Source organism: Pollachius pollachius, assembly GCF_949987615.1.
Source record: "Pollachius pollachius genome assembly, chromosome: 3".
Classification (NCBI taxonomy): Eukaryota; Metazoa; Chordata; class Actinopteri; order Gadiformes; family Gadidae; genus Pollachius; species Pollachius pollachius.
The window spans coordinates 26,764,470-26,778,052 of NC_136936.1; positions in this window are offsets into that span (position 1 = coordinate 26,764,470).

The following is a 13,583-nucleotide window of genomic DNA, read 5'->3' on the forward strand; positions in this document are numbered from 1 at the left end:
TGTGACCCCTGTACCCCACTGCTTCCCCCCCGCCCCCCCCCTGCCTTCTATCAGCCAGACGATCGCCACAATAACACACAAACAAACTCACACACACACACACACACACACACACACACACACACACACACACACTCACTCACTCACTCACTCACTCACTCACTCACTCACTCACTCACTCACTCACTCACTCACTCACTCACACACACACACACACACACACACACACACACACACACACACACACACACAAGCACACACACATAAACACACACACAAACACACATATGAACTCTTTCACACACACAGACCCACACACACTCACACATATGCGCTCTCTCTCTCACACACACACACACACACACACACACACACACACACATACTCTCTCTCTCTCACATACACACACACACACACACTTACTCACACAGAAACTCTTTCCTACACATACACACACACACACACACATTCACACACGCACACACACACACACACCGCAATCACACGCTCACACAAAAACGTTCTCTCACACACACACACAGCTATCACCACCTGTGCCCTACCTCAGCTGTGTGAATGATTTGCCCCCTGCAGGGCTTCAATTTATTTGTGTGTGCATGTGCGTGTTTGCATGTTTGCGCATGCATGTGCTTGCGTGCTTGTATCTGGGTGTGAAGCTTGTGCGCGTCAGTGTGTGTGTGTGTGTGTGTGTGTGTGTGAATGTGTGTGTGTGTTTTTTTGTCTTGTGTGCACGTGTGTGAGGGTGTGACGCCGTGTCTATGATATATTTGACGGTTCTCTGATCAACTTTGGGGCACCTCATGAAGGATGCTCTACAGAACAGCAGCACTGTTCTCCCCTCACAGCCTGTGGAGAGACGCTACGCCCCTTGTCTCTGAGCCCCCTCAGAGGAACTCGTCACTTGATAGAATCACGTGGGAGTGTGATTGGCTATGGTCCGACTCTTCTCACTGGACATAATTAAGATTAAACCGAGAGCCATGTTTATTTGCATGCACATTTGCGTGCATATGCACATATGCACACACACAGACACACACATACACAAAGACAACACACCCATACACACACACACACACACACACACACACACACACACACACACACACACACACACACACACAACACACACACACAAAGTCCGTCCTAGCCAGTCTTGGTAGACATATCAGTGAAATAAAATGAAATCAAATGTAATGAAGATAGACAGGAACTTGTATTTTGCCACTCTTCCTGTTCCAATGTATGTCTGTGAATGTGTTGTCTGTGTGTGTGTGTGGTCTGTGTGTGTATATGTGGTCTTTGTGTGTATGGTCTGTGTGTGAATGTGTGTGTGTGTGTGTGTGTGTGTGTGTGTGTGTGTGTGTGTGTGTGTGTGTGTGTGTGTGTGTGTGTGTGTGTCTGTGTGTGTGAAACCCAGGCTCACACGAAAATCTAGTATAACTACGTTGGTCCATGGTGGAAACATAGTGGTTTTATAATAACGGCTCAAACATGTGAGATGCCTACGTTTTTTTGGCCTCTTATTTTCTATAGGCCTGCATGCACATCACGTGACTGTCAATGTTCTGTCTGCAAAAACAAACGAAATGGCTGAAATATTCTCAGGGGAAAATGCATTTTTCTGGTATACATTTAGCATTTTAATGTTTTTTCACATTTCTAGCGAGAAATTTGTATTTTATTTTCATAATATTCATTCACTTAATGTATATATGTATGCATATGATGTATAGTTTCTAAGTTATTATGAAGGTTCTTTCAGGTCTCAGCTGAAATTGATAGAATACAACGTTCTTTTTCTAACTTCGTTCTGTGATTCACTATGGGGAATCGCCTAGGCGTGACCTACTACGGAAGCTCCAATTGCACTACGTCTGTCCTTGACAGACAGGTCGGATTGTGCCACAGGGCCCCGGCCCCTGCACTTTTACAGTCGACCCACCCTCCTCAAATCATTCTGCTTTCTTCCCGTGAGAAAGCTACTCAAGCTCCCTCGGCTCATCTAGGCTAGCTTTAACTGCTTAACAGTTCACAGACGTGCCGCCAAGGATTCCGTCCTCGAACGCAGTCATAGGCTTTTAACCTGGTTCGGCTGAGTAAGTACTTCGTAAGAAGCTATCTATTACTACACCGCGTTCTCCGGGCAGTGTCCGCGTAAAGGCGAGCTGCTTCTCCATTTCCCCTATATTTGCTTACATGTGTCACTGGTTACGGTGTAGCTTATCGGCTAACGCGTCAAGGCGAGCTTACCGCGGCACAGTTAACACTAGCTTGTTGGCTGAGCCAAAACACCCAGAGACTAACGCATCATGGCGAGCACAGTCTGCACTATGTCTTCGTCCGCCACCCCCGCCAAAGGGTCGGAGCCGAAGGCTAAGGAGGCTGTATCCCGCCTGTGCCCCGCGTCATGTGGAGCCTCCATATCAGGCCGGGACCCCCAGCCCATGTGCATAGCGTGTATGGGCATTAAACACGCTCAAACTTCGCTAGCGGACCCTCATTCATGCGCTCACTGTGCATCGATGCCGGAGAAAATTCTTGAAAGGAGGCTTAGAGTGACGGTGGCTACCAACCAGGACCCCTGCCTGGCAGGTGCCAACACTAAAGCCTCAACGAATACCCATCAGTCTCAAGAGACAACGAGCTGGGTGGACATGATGGAGGCGGCATCCCCGCTCGTGCCCCCGCTATTCGATGAATTCTTCGATGCGGTACTGGGCGCTGAGGACGCAGAGGGCGACGCCAACTCTGACCTCCTCGACATGGACGGAATGGAGGAAGAGGAAGACGATTCCACTTTTCCTGTCCAGCAATCCAGACCCCCTAGCACCTCTGACGCTGTGCAACCAGTGGACAGTAACCTGTATGAGGTGTGCAAACGGGCTACTGCTAAATTGGGCATTCATGGCCTGCATCCCCGGATGCTGAAGGGGCAGAGAGAGACCTGTACGATGGCAAGAGGCTCCCACCAGCCCAACCGCCCTCTAAGCAGCTCCTGCCAGCAGTTCCCATCTGCATGAAGGAAATGAGCCGCTACTGGTCCAACCAAGCTTCCAACCAAGGGCTGCTCGAAGCTTGAGATCTACGGGATGGGAGAGCTGGGGCCGGCCGAACCCCCAGCTGTGGAGCCTTCAGTGGCTTACCACCTCCACCAAAACCGTCGCTCTCTCTCCGCTTCTTCGAGCATCTCTCTGCCTGGTAAGATGGACCGCCTCACCGCTTCCACGTACCAGAGGATGTATAAATATGCGGCACAGTTGGTATCCTCACTCAATGCCATGACACTGCTGTCTGCATATCAAGCTGAATTCCTAGAGGAAAAATGGGTCTTCAGCTAGACTGGGTCACCCAACCCTGCCCTCTGGGATGAAATTTGCATTTTAAATGACCTAGTCCTACGCTCCTCACGGGGTGCAGTTCAGGGCTGTGGCCGAGTCATGGGACTTGCGGTCTCAGGTGAGAGAGCGTTGTGACTTAAACTCTCTGGTCTGAGTGACACACAGAAAGCCGAGGTCATGGATGCTGCGTGTGACCCAACCAAGGCTCTGTTCAGTCCAGCGCTGGAGAAAATGAGAGGGACCAGCACTCTCAGGAAACAGGAAGGAGAATCCTTCGATCTCTGCCTTCCCTGAAAACAGGCTCCCTGCCCACCCCAACCAGCGAGGTCAAGCTTTGCGGCTGCCGCAGCGGCAGCAATAGGAAAACAAGGGGGAAACAGGCCTCAGAGAGCCCACAGACCAGCCCACACAGCTGGCCCACAGGCCAACCAACAGCCTAGGTCAGAGAACCCAAGGCCATGGGGCAAACACTCCTTCGCTGCTGCGGCAGCTAGGAACTGCTCTCCCCACCCTGGGGATGGGAAAAAGAAGCATGCACCCTAGCAGTCCCAGCTTCTCCTGGGGCTCTTTCTCAGTCTCTCTTGCCTCACGTTCAGAGCGAACTCAGACAGGGGCAACAGTTGAAACAGTGCCACCAAGCATTTTCAGAGTGTCACCTCTGGTCTGGCCTCACGTTCAGAGCGAACTGAGACAGTGGCAAACGTGAGAAAAAAAACTCCTGCATTTTCACAACCAGGCCCAGAGCCAAGGTTGAAATGCACAAAACAAAACAAAGTAAACCAAAATCTTGGTCCCTTTATTCCCATAGTGGGAGCTCACACTCTTCCTGCGAGAGCAGACCTCTCCCCTCGGGTCCCAAGGGTGACGTCGTTGAAGCGCGATCACATGGGCCTGCTCGCTACTCGTGTGGAACGTGTTAGTTTCTATGGCCAGTGGGGATTCGGCACAAATCCTAGAGGACGAAATAGCGTCCCTGCTGCAAAAACAAGCGATCAGGGTTGTCCCGAACGAGCAAGCCCTACAGGGTTTTTACTCCCGTTATTTTCTCATTCCAAATAGAGGGAGCTCGTCCCTCTGCCCCATATTAGATCTCCCTGTGTTAAACAGACACCTGCGCAAATACACGGTCAGGGTGTTAACACACAAAGTGCTCTGTCGTTCAATCCGTCCAGGGGATTGGTTTCTAACGATCGATCTCTCAGACGCATATTTTCACATCGCCATCTTTCCCGCGCACCGGAAATTTCTCCGGTTCACGTTTCAGAACAGGGCTTACGAATACCAAGTAGTCCCATTCAGGCTATCATTGGCCCCAAGAGTGTTCAGCAGGTGTATGGAGGCAGCACTGTCACCGCTAAGAAACAGCGGAAACAGACACTCTGAGATTCTGCTACGGTGGTAAACCATCTCAGGACTCTGGGATCTTGCATACATTGGGTTAAGAGCCGTGTGGACCCCGCGCAATGTGCAGAATATTTGGGTCTCCATATAGACTCTCTCTCTTATCGCATCACACTATCAGAGAGGAGACTAACGTCTCTCACGCAGTGTCTCTCCATTTTCATGCAGAGAGAGGCTGTAGCGTTCAGATTATGCCTACGCCTACTTGGCCTTATGGCTTCGGTGATATCAGTGATATCAGTACATTTCGGGCTTCTGATGATGAGAGATTTTCAGCACTGTGTCGCAGCACTGCGTCTGTGCCCCCGTCGCCACCTGAATCGCAAGGTGAAAGTAACACCAGCGTGTGTTACTGCTCTCCACCCCCTGGTCGTTGCGCACAGTTCTGACAGCGGGCGTCCCGCTGGGGGCGGTGTCGTCCAGGGTAACCATGACAATGGAAGCGCCCTTGTCAGGGTGGGGTACGACAATGATGTGCAGAGCAGTGAATGGCACCTGGAGCCACAATCTATCTCAGGCTCACATAAACCTCCTGGAACTTTGGGCAGTGTTCCTTGCTCTAAAACACTTCCTACAATTTATCCTGGGCCGCCATGTCTTGGTAAAGACAGACAATTCCACTGTTGTGGCATACATCAACCAGCAGGGCGGCACTCGCTCACTGAAACTACACGAGTTAGCTCGAGAAATTATCTTGTGGAGCAGCACCAGGCTCCTGTGCCTTCGGGCAACACGTGTACCAGGCGTCCTGAACAGAAGAGCAGATCTTCTGTCCAGAGGGAACCCCTTGTACGCGGAGTGGACTCTTCATCCACATGTTGTGGTACAAATATGGCAGAGGTACGGCTTGGCAGCCGTAGATCTCTTCGCCTCACGGGAAAACGCTCAGCCCAATCCGGCTTTTGTGCCTTTTGGTGGTTGAGTCGGCCTATAGGTGTCTCATGGTGGAACTGTCTGCGTTTCATCCGCCTCCCTTCTCCTCTGCGGAGGAGCAGAGACCCAATACATTATGTCCAGTGCGGGCTCTGCATGTGTATGTGAGTCGGTCAGCTGCTTTTAGGAAAGGGGATCAAATGTTTGTGTCTTGGGCCAATCCCCATAGGGGCAAGCCTTTGTCCCGCCAGAGGCTGTCTCACTGGATTGTAGAGGCTATATCTCTTGCTTATGGATGTAGGGGCTTGCAGCCCCCCCATGGCTTGAGGGCCCACTCCACAAGGGGTATGGCTACTTCATGGGCCTTATTCAGAGGAGTGTCAGTGTGTGACATTTGTGCTGCGGCGAGCTGGGCTACGCCTCACACCTTTGTTAGGTTTTATAGGCTGGATGTCTCAGGGCCTTCTGTTTCTCAAGCCGTGCTGGAGGCGATCTCACCAGACTCAGAGTGATATTTGCTGCCTGGCTGAATTTGCATGGCTTCGGGAGACATATGCAATACGGGATTGGCCTATATCTCCCATAGTGAAACATAGCGAAGTTAGAAAAATAACTTTGTGTTACTTAACGTAATCCCTGGTTCTTTGATAACAGAGTTAGCTGTTTCACCAACACATCCCTCCTTGCATTCACGCAGAGAGAAACCGGTATAGAATGATTTGAGGAGGGTGGGTCGACTTTAAAAGTGGAGGGGGCAGGGCCCTGTGGCACAGTCCGACCTGTCAAGGACAGACGTGGTTCAATTGGAGCTTCCGTAGTAGGTCACGCCTAGGCGATTCCCCATAGTGAAACACCTCACTCTCTTATCAAAGAACCAGGGATTACGTTAAGTAACCCAACATTTTATTTCGTTGCTATGGTGGTTGCTATCGTGGTTGCTATGGACGCTGTTATCGCTGAAAACCAAACATGGGTGTTACGTGTGTGGTTGTTTTCCTGTGTCTTCCTGTGTTCTCTGTAGGTCTCACGCCATTGGCTGTTCCTCCACCATCGTCCAACCCCCTGTCCAATCTGGGAGCTGCCTGATGGCCAATCAGTGTCATCAGGCCTTGATAACCTGCACCTGCCTGTCTCCATTGTAACACGCCATTGTCTGCCTGTTTGTTGGCTGTGTCATGCTGTTGCCTTTGTTTTTGAGATGCCATAGGGGTTTAGGTGAATAGGTAAGATACCCTTGGGTGTACACTACCATCACGTATTTTTCATCTGTTGTCACATCAGGTTAGAAGCGGGGCAACCCTCTGTATGTATTAGCTAGGTTGTATATGTGCACTAGTTAGTTGTCACTATCTTGTTTTCTTTGATTTGACTCCGCTTATAGTTCCCTATTCCCCTTGGCGGAATGCTCGCCAAATAAATATACCTATGTAACTAGTTTGCTGTTGTGCCATGCGTTATTGTTCTCCCAGTCAGTCCAACAGTTACATGTGTTATGGTTCCCCTACTTCCCCCCTAGACGTAGCAAGTGAACATCCTGGAGCTGTAACATATTTGGGGGCTCATCCGGGATACTCATTGTAGGACTCCACGTCGGGCTGGCTGTGAGTTGTGTGCATAGAGTAGCTGGTTTGTGTGTATAGGATAGGCAGTAGTTGTTTTGTTGGGCTCGTTATGGAGGCTTTTGATTTGGGTGTCTTTTTGGCTGATCCGTCTATGGATCGGATTGACAGATGCCGGAAGGCTGATTTATATGCCATAGCGGATCATTTTGAGTTTCCAGTTCAGGGGGCCCTGATCAAAGCAAGACTTAAGGAGTGTGTCGTGAAAATGCTGGTGGATAAGGAGGTGCTTGGTGTGACAGCGGCTTCTCCTTGTAGTGATACCAGTGCGGACATGCAGGCTGGGGCAGAGGCTAAGCCACGCTCTACCTTACCGCGTTTTAATCCATTGTCACCTACTTTATCAATGTCGTCTCAGGACGCCCGTCTGAAAGTAAGGTTGGCCCGCTTGAATATGGAGGCGCAGGAGAGAGAGAGGCAAGCTGAGCGTGAGCACCAACTGGAGATTCAACGGATTGAGGCAGAGAAGGAGGTGAAGCTACGGAGGTTGGAATTGGAGGCTGCAAGTGCGGCACGTTCACCCCAAACCACCCTCTCTTCTCCACTAGGTAGCTCATTTGGCACATTGGATATGACTAAACAAATGGCTTTGGTTCCGCAGTTCCGGGAATCGGAAGTCGATTCTTATTTTGGTGTGTTTGAACGCATCGCAGTTTCTATGCAGTGGCCTAAAGAGGTGTGGCCCCTCTTGGTTCAGTGTAAACTATCTGGTAAAGCTCAAGAGGTGTTGGCGTCCATTTCGTTGGAGGACAGTCAAGATTACGAAATTATTAAAACCACTGTTCTTCGTGTGTATGAGTTAGTGCCTGAGGCATATAGACAAAAGTTTAGGAGTTGCAAAAAGTCTCCTGATCGTACTTTCATGGAGTTTGCTCGAGAGAAGGCCACCTTGTTTGATCGGTGGTGCACCGCCACTAAAACTACAGATTCTTCCTCTCCGAGAATTAGCCCTGCTGGAGGAATTTAAGAATAGTAAATCCGAACGAATAGTAACATACTTGAATGAGCAAAAAACTGGTGTCACTGTCCCAGGCAGCTGTGCTAGCGGACGAGTTTGTACTGACCCACAAGCCCGCTCATGTGTTCTCTACCTCTCCCACCACTCAGTTTCGCAAGTCAGTTTCGCTTCCTTTATGCTGTAGGGAGGAACGGGAGTGTTTTTATTGTCATGAACTTGGCCATTTAATTGCTGACTGTCAACTTCGTGTGAGAAATCATCCACCACCCGTTCAACAACCAAAGGGGGTTGGATTGATAAGTCCAGTTTCTCGCTCTGTGGCAGTTATGCCGACTGGGTGTGTTTCTGACCTTCCTGACCCCAGCTACAAACCATTCATCTTGAGTGGTCTCGTGTCACTGACCGGTGATCTAAAGGACCAGCAAAAGTTTCAGATTCTCCGAGACACTGGGGCGGCCCAGTCATTTATTCTCTCTGATTTAGTGCCATTGTCAGGTGATTCATTCTGTGGTTCCAGTGTTTTGGTTCAGGGCATAGAGATGGGGTTTGTGCCAGGCCCCTTGCACCTGGTACATTTAAAATGTGATTTGGTCAGTGGAATTTTCAAAGTCGGGGTACGTCATAATCTGCCGGTAAAAGGCGTTCAGTTTATCATGGGCAATGATATTGCTGGAGGCAGAGTGCTGCCTATGTTGGAGGTATTGGACTGTCCCGAAGCTAACGCTGTGGATGAGTTAGCCGAGAGATTCCCTGGGATTTTTCCAGTGGGTGCTGTTACACGGGCGCAGTCCCGACCATTGAGTGATGTGGTTGACCTATCCGACTCCTTTCTTGTCCCAGTAGGGGACACAAATGAGGTTACTGGTGCTACCCCTGTGCCCCCTCCACAGCCTGATAAGAACAATGCCGTTGAGTGTGCTGGCCTTAGTCTCGACCCATTGCCTCTACCGATAACTCGTGATAAGCTGGTTGCGATGCAAAAGATTGATTCTACACTGGAGCAGTATTATGTGAAGGCTGTTGTTCCGGGTGGTGATGTCGATGGTAAGGTGGGTTACTTCCTAGATAATGCTCTTCTCATGCGTAAGTGGACTTCATCTCTTGATTCAGAAAGTGACTGGAGTTTGATCTATCTGATTGTAGTACCTGTTGCATATCGACAGGATATTATATCACTTGCTCATTGTCCCGTATGGTCTGGTCATTTAGGTATCACAAAAACCTACGACAGGATTCTAAGGCACTTCTTTTGGCCAGGTCTGAAACGTGATGTAGCTGCATTCTGCCGTACTTGTCACACCTGTCAGGTCACAGGAAAACCAAACCAGGTTATTCCACCCGCTCCTCTCTGTCCGATACCCGTGTTAGGTGAGCCTTTTGAGCATGTGTTAGTTGATTGTGTTGGCCCATTGCCTAAGTCTAGGACTGGTAACCAGTTTTTATTGACCATTAGGCAGTAGTCAAGGCTTTGATTAAGTTTTTCTCGACGTTTGGGCTCCCGAAAGTTGTGCAAACTGATCAAGGAACTAATTTCCTACCTTTTTGAGCAGGTATTGACATCTTTGTCTATTACAGAGTTTCCAGTGCCTACCACCCTGAGTCTCAAGGTGCCCTCGAACGTTGGCACCAAATGCTTAAATCCATACTGCGAAAGTACTGTCTCGAGACCGGGAGGGACTGGGATGAGGGTGTTCCTTTTGCCTTGTTTGCGGTTCGTGAGATCGTTCAGGAGTCCTTAGGGTTTAGTCCGGCTGACCTTGTTTTTGGACACACAGTACGCGGCCCTCTCAGAGTTCTGAAAGACCAGCTTAGCTCGGGTAGTGCTTCTTCTCAGAATGTGTTAACTTATGTGAGCCGGTTCCGTGAACGGTTGCACAGTGCCTGTGCCCTCGCTAGGGAAGCTCTGTCCGCCTCACAGAAGCGGATGAAGCGTCACTTCGATAAGAAGGCTGTCCCACGTTCACTGCAGACAGGTGACCAGGTTCTAGTTCTGCTGCCCATTCCCGGATCCTCTCTCTCTGCCCGTTTCTCCGGTCCTTATTGTGTGGGACGGAAGTTGAGTGACACAGATTATGTTGTACAGACCCCAGATCGGAGGCGCAACTCAAGAGTTTGCCATGTCAACATGCTTGAGTTGTATCATGCAAAAGTTACTCCTCATGAGGACTCCGTAGAAGGGTCTACGGGTCCCAAGGTCAAGTCTGCCGTTCCAGCTGTATTGGTTCCAAGCTCCTACCAGGTTACTGAGGGTGACGAGGATGGATTGGAGTTGCGGAGTGCTCCTGAGGGAGCACTCCGGGTCAACAGACCCCTCGGTTGTTGAACTCTCAGATGCTGTTATCTCTTGACTCGCATCTGGCCTATCTGGAGGAGGAACGTAGGGCTGAATGATAGCCCTAATACGTGAGTTCCCTTGTCTGTTCGGTGATGTTCCTTCCCTGACCACTGTTTTGAAACATGATATAGATGTGGGAGGTGCAGTACCTATCAGGCAGCTTCCATACCGCGTTAACGCTGCAAAAAGGTTGATCATGAAGCAGCCGGGTCTTATTTAGTAGAGAATAATCTGGCGACTTCGAGCTCTAGCCCTTGGAGTTCACCATGCCTCTTGGTACCCAAGCCGGATGGCACGTTCTGTTTCTGTACGGATTATAGGAAGGTGAACGCAGTCACGATTCCTGACTCTTACCTGTTGCCGCGTATTGATGATTGTGTGGACACCATTGGGTCTGCCCGGTACGTGACAAAGCTGGATCTGTTAAAGGGATATTGGCAAGTCCCACTCACTGCTCGTGCTTCGGAGATCTCTGCATTTGTTACTCCAGACAAGTTTCAGCAGTACTCTGTGATGGCGTTTGGGATGCGGAACGCACCTGCCACTTTCCAGCGCTTGGTGAATATTGTTTTAGCTGACGTCCCACACTGTGCTGCATACCTCGATGATGTGGTTGTGTATTCGTCTGATTGGGCCGCTCATGTAAATACCTTGACAACAGTGTTCCAGCATTTGGCGGGGGCTTCCTTGACGCTGAATTTGGCAAAATGTGAGTTTGGTAGGGCTACCGTTACTTACCTTGGTAAACAGGTTGGGGGTGGTGAAGTGCACCCCTTGGAGGCTAAGGTGACTGCTATCACTGCCTTCCCAGTGCCCACCAGCCGGAGTGAGCTGCGCCGCTTCTTGGGTATGGCTGGGTACTATCGTGGTTTCTGTAGGAATTTTTCCTCTGTTGTCGCCCCACTGACTAGTCTGTTGAGCCCCTTGGTCCCGTTTGCGTGGTCTCCAGATTGCCAACACGCTTTTGTTTCCGTTAAGGCTCTGCTATGTAGTATCCCTGTTCTGGTGGCTCCTGATTTTGAGAAGCCATTCAAGATGGAGGTAGATGCATGTAATGTAGGCGCCGGTGCCGTTCTTATCCAGGAGGATTCCAACGGTCTGGACCATCCGGTCTGCTACTTCTCGCGGAAGTTCAATGAGTGCCAGAGACGGTATTCTACTATCGAACAGGAAGCTCTGGCTTTGCTGTTTGCGCTCCAGTTTTTTGAAGTTTATTTGGGATCGAGTTCTAGGCCTATTGTGGTCTACACGGATCACAATCCCCTGGTATTTCTCCACCGGATGTATAATCAGAACCAGCGTCTCATGCGGTGAGCGCTGATTGTGCAGGGGTACAACCTGGTGATTCGTCACAAGAAGGGCTCCGAAAATCTGTTCGAGGATGCCCTTTCTCGTGTGTGATGTGTGCTCTTATGGGTGAGGGTGATACGTGTGTGGTTGTTTTCCTGTGTCTTCCTGTGTTCTCTGTAGGTCTCACGCCATTGGCTGTTCCTCCACCATCGTCCAACCCCCTGTCCAATCTGGGAGCTGTCTGATGGCCAATCAGTGTCATCAGGCCTTGATAACCTGCACCTGCCTGTCTCCATTCAGTGTTTCCCCCACGTTCACACAGCAGCGGCGCGCCGCCGCTGCTGAATTTTCTCCGCCGCTGCAATAAAAATCCTTCTCCTAATTTTTTTTTTTTTTTTTTACGTAGCTCCTTTTAGAAAATGTACAGCGCGTAACGTCAATTGCGCAGCACGCGGCTCATCGTCACGTAACCAACATCAAAGAAGAAAAATACACAGCGAGTGTGGCAGTTGTTGGCAGTAGGCTACCCTACACGGTTGCAAAGTTACATTGATTCTAGCAGTAGCGAGTGAAGCGGAAGATCGAAGAAAGAAGGAAAGAGTGAGACAGACAGAGAGAGAGAAAGTAAGTTGCTAAAATGTGTCGCTACATGACCACCAGTGTTAAAAACCCTCTGAGCCCAATCATTTTATTGTATCTATAAACCGCAACCTCCGTGCCGTTTTTCCTCCAGTATTGTGTGTGTGCGTGTTGTCGCTCTTTTTGGGATCACTCATAGCCTTTACAGGAGCTTATATCCAGTCAGGAATTTATAGCCTAGGTATTTTCGGGAACTTTGAAAAATGAATCCATACTGTTAGATCCGATGTTCTTTATTGCCATATAAAATCCGTTTTCATCACGTATTTTAGTTAGGGATTTATGCTAATCGCCTGTAAGCATGTGGTCATTAGCATAAATGCAAGGAAAAAACCTAAGGACTTCTTAAAAGATCATGAATAGTTTCTATTATGTATAACATATTTATTTTATAATTTTCTCATCACTTTTTGACTCCCAAGACTAAGAAGAAGTGTTTTAAGCAATAACAAGCTTAATCAATTTGCCTTTTTTGTGTCATATCAATAAATAATTCTGAGATATTATTTGCTTTTTTTTTTTTTACTGTCTAATTGATAATTTCCTACATTCAAACGACATCACTGCAGCACACATATTCTGATAGTCCCGGTTGTGACCCAAATAAATGATAGCTTGACAGCTATGCATTATAAGGGTGATGAATGCAATAAGAGAATAAATCCAGGCAAACCAAAACATCTCAAAAATGGCTTAGGGCTCAGGGGTTAAAAGGCTGGTACAAGCTCTTAAGGGATGCACTGTGCACAATGTATATATGTAACATAGTTAAATAATATATATTACATTTGCAGATGAGTCTAAAAAGCTGAGTGATTAGAAAAAGAAAGGCAGACGGGGACAATGGAGGAGCTGAGGTTAGTAAAGCAAATCAGGGAAGCAAACTTTCAAGCAAATGAGAATTGTATTTTCGATTTGAATGCATAATGCAAGGTGATATTATTTGAACATTACAAATACATGTATATAGGGTAATTTGAAGGAATCAAATAAGATGTTCTAGCATTTCTTACTTGTTGTTTAGGTGCTCAAGTTTATAAAATACAGGTAGACCAAGTAAGGGAGGAAAGAGAAGTGAGAGAGAAGCAAGGAGAACAAGAGAGAGA